The following is a 4,359-nucleotide window of genomic DNA, read 5'->3' as shown; positions in this document are numbered from 1 at the left end:
TTAGTAGGATTGGCTTTGCTATTCAGAAGGGGGTTGTGGCGCAGCTTGTTGCCCGTTTGCCTGCCACTTTATTGTAATCGCTTTGTAGTAACTATATTACACCACCTGTTTATATTGATTTATGAAATTGAAAATTTAGTAAACATAATTATATCTAATGTGTAGACCAATATTTAACTGTAACAAGTAACTTACAAGACTTGCAACCACTAGGGATCCTAGACGAAGTATGGGGAGGTCGATTTTCATGTAATCTCGCATATCTTGTCATTCATTCGATAAAAATAAATAATAAATATAGTTTTAACGATTAAAATATGTGTTGTTTATACATAATGTATACATACATTAATAATCAATGGAATCATCACTAGTTTAATGTGTGTCCTGATCGAGTCAATCCGCAAACACGTGTGTAGTAGCCGGCTTACCTTTAATAAAGAAGATTACAAAATCTTGTATACAAACGACTATAAAATGTAGAGATAGGGTCCCAGACCCATCCCCTTTACTAAGTGAAACTGTTAAACCATTAACAGGACCCGCGGAATAGCCGCAACCATCCGCTGATGCCCCTTCGTTGCATGCAGACCAATTTATGGTATAGACCAAGAAACTCGCGGACTTGGTCCCGTGAGCACGAGGCAAGTCATATACAAAGGAGAAAAACAGTACATAACAGCCAGTCCCTAGGCTAATGCAAGATTCCTTTGTGCAACAACTAGTGAAAAAAGGATCACAAGGGCACAATAGCCTATCAACGAATGTTGAGTCAAGAAATTGACCACAGGGGGAGATTGTTGAGTCAAAGATTTGACCTAAATGAAGTACATGGAAGATTGGAATCTTCTCAACCTCCTCAGAATTTGCTAAGTATGGATCCGGGCACACCTTAGACATCCGAGCAAGCTTTTATTTAGCCGGGTACGATATTTTGCCTACCGGGCAAGGTTTACTTCAAGTAGTCTTCTTTAGTGGTTATCCGAGCAGGGTTTGCAAATTAGTGCATTTCCGGGCAAGGTACACTAGTTTATGTAAATCCGGGCAAGGTTCACTTTATCAAGCAAGTCTGTTCTTCAGAGCCAAGTATATTACTCTTCCGAGTAAGGTTTGGTTAACCAAGTCCAAGAAGCCAAGTGATTGGAAGATCGGGCAAGGTATTCATTAATAAGTATGGTCCAAGTATGCTTGATGATCTAAAGGAATATCTTTAAGTAATATCGGGCAAGGTTCAGCTCAAGCAAGGAACAGTACTCCCGAGTACACTTTGCTAATAAGTTATTTTATAGCAAAGAGCTGAAGTGGACCATTAAAGAACAAGGTTGCTCGTAAGAATTTGTCGGGCAAAGTTTGACAAAGCCAAGAAGACTGAAGTCTACCCGGTGAGTATTTTACTTGGTAAAATACTCTTCAAGTAAAGTTTACCCGGAAACTGATTTCGAGTACACTTCTATGTTACCAAGTCCAAAAGGATGGCAGAGTACAAAGCGTACTCGGAGAATGAAGAATGTTGTAAAGCCTACCCGGAAGACTTGTTTTCCACTTAGTTTATGTTGAATATGTAATTTGAATATGTATGATTGTATTCAAGGTTTCTAGAAGGAATGACAGCTGTCCTAGGTTGGCAGGCCTATAAATAGAATGTTTAGGGCACGCCGCCGAGAGGCACAATAAGGATAGACAGACACATTTATTAAGAGAGAATATCGTGTGACGGCTGTCCTAGGATTCCTAAAACCCTAAATCGATTATCCACTTTCTATGATGAATATTATATAGATGGAAATCTTTTGAGTGAATCCTGTGTGTGCTTTCTACCTTTGATTATTCATTGCAACCGTATGTTTGTTATTGATTCCGCCTTTAACAAACGGATATCTTTCTAAATATAGCAACCCGTTATTAACTCTCTTGTCGACACATTAATCTGTGTGAGTTATGACATGATTAAGTAAGATCCAGCTTAAATCGAGGGGCCTGACAAGTGGTATCAGAGCTTGTTACTGCTATTTTGGAAAGATTGTTGCTGATTGAAGATTTGAAGAAGAATGACGTAAGCATACCACTGTTCGATTGATTTGTGACGTCAGCAGCCCTGTTTTTCATTTTTCTTCCAGATCTACAATCTACCGGTGTTTTCTCTTCCTTATTTCAATTAAAGTTCTAATCTTTATATCAAAATCTTGTTCTAATCACATCAGACACATCAGATCTGAGCATTCTGTTTTCAGATCTGATTATTTTGAAACTCTGTGTTTACAAAGAAACTGATTTTTGATTCCTAAAAATGTCTGGATATGAGGAACAAGAGGTGTCTACTAACAAGATACCAAGATTGTATGGACATGAAAACTTTACCAAGTGGAAAGTACTCTTTGAAGCAGCCGTATGCTACAATGATATTGATATGTGGAACTCCATCAAGAATGGTCCACAAGCTGCTGTTGAAGAAGGTGCAAATGCAGCTGCAACTGCTGCACTAAGAGAAAGAATGAGAAAGGTGGATGACAAAGCCTTAGCTATGATTAAGCTAGGTTTGTCTTGGGAGATTTTGACCAAGGTGGCACATCACACAACTGCCAAACAAATGTATGATGCCATCCTTGAGATGTATGAAGGGAATACTGAACTAAAGAACATAAAGTAGCAAAGATTGAAACAACAGTTGGAAAGGTTCAAGTATAAGGAAGGAGAAAGGTTGAAATCAATACTAGAACGTTTTCTAAGTATTGTGAATGAGTTGAGGACAACTGATTATGTAATGAATGACTTTGATTTAAATACAAAGTTACTCAACTCAATGCCAAAAGAATGGTATACTGCTTGCAAGTTCATCCTTCAGAAGCATAATTTCAATGAATTGAAATTGGATGATGTAGTATGCTTTCTTCAGGCTGCAGAACTTGAAATGATAGAGAATGAGATGATTAAGGAAGATAGACCCTGCTTCAATGTTTCAAATGCATTGATTGCACCCATGGGAAATCTATCTACCAAGAATCAACAGCAAATTCCCATTATTGAAGAACCAGCTGAACATAATGTTGATACTCCAAAATCTTTCATTGGAGGTAGCACAAGTAATCAAGGAAATCAGCAGAGGTTCAATGTGCAACTGATTGATGATACTGAAACTGCCTCAATGGCAAGTGGGAATGTGCATCACTCTAGTGGTGTAAATGGTCAAAACAGTGAAACAAATGCATTGATGTCTATGTTTACTGAGTCATATAATGCATTTGTTGCAAAGAACCTAATTCACACAAGTGTGGTACAAGATGATTTAGAGCTTGATGCAGATGACTTGGAAGACATGGATTTGAAGTGGCAAGATACCATGTTGGGTTTGAGAAGTAAAAGGCTGTATATCAGAACTGGTAGGTCTCTGGTTTCTGGTCCTAATGACAGATTGGATTTGACAAGTCAAAAGCAATCTGCTACAATTGTCAGCAACCTGGTCACTTTGCAAGAGAATGCAATCAACCAAGAAACTTTCAAATGAATCAATTCCAGAATCAACAACCAAGAGGTCCGCAGCATTACCAACAAAATCAGCTAAGATTCAACAACAACAACAATCAAATGAACAACTTCAATCCCAACAACAATTACAACCCCAACTTCAACAACTTTCAGCCTCAAATGAATAATCAACAACAAAGTATGCAACTGACTCAAGGTTTTCAAATGAATAACAATCAAAACCTTCAAGCAGCTCAAAATGTTCCAAACAACACTGTTCCAGCAAATCAAAATCATATCAGAAATCAAGGAAATGTGGCAGTGACTACACAGCATGAAGGAAATATTGATTGGAGCAATCATGAAGAGGACATTGCAGATGATATCAAGAAAGCAAATGTGGCATTCATGGCCATAATTGAGAAAGAAAAATGATCATCATCTCAGGTACACTCTACTCCTACTGTTGATTTAAATGAACTTATCATTGAATTGAGAACAAAAGTAGGCAAGCTGGAAAGTGAGTGTTTTAGAAAACAAAGTATCATCAATGGGTATGAGGCAAGTGAGATGATCAGTGAAGAAAAGATTAAAAGCCTTGAAGATGATTGCATGATCAATTACAGAACTCAAACCAAATAGAACACTGAGATTGATGGATTAAAGAAGATGTTGGTTGAAGAAAAGGTGCAAAACACAAGACTGAAGGTTGAAACTGAATTTATGAAGAATTTGGACTCAACAGGCAACATACGTGGTATACTGAACCAGGTGAAGGACCAAGACAAATACAAAGCAGTTCCACCTCCATTCAACAACAACTTCATGCCAAAAGTTGACAAAGAGAAAAGAGATGCATACTTGCAACAATTCAGAGATGTCTTTCAAGACAAGGAA

This window comes from Bidens hawaiensis, unplaced genomic scaffold, assembly GCF_021521415.1.
Source record: "Bidens hawaiensis isolate Kalapana, Puna unplaced genomic scaffold, B.hawaiensis_p1.1 tig00046907_1, whole genome shotgun sequence".
NCBI lineage: Eukaryota > Viridiplantae > Streptophyta > Magnoliopsida > Asterales > Asteraceae > Bidens > Bidens hawaiensis.
The sequence above is the reverse complement of the archived record's forward strand: the minus strand, read 5'-3'. Positions refer to the sequence as shown.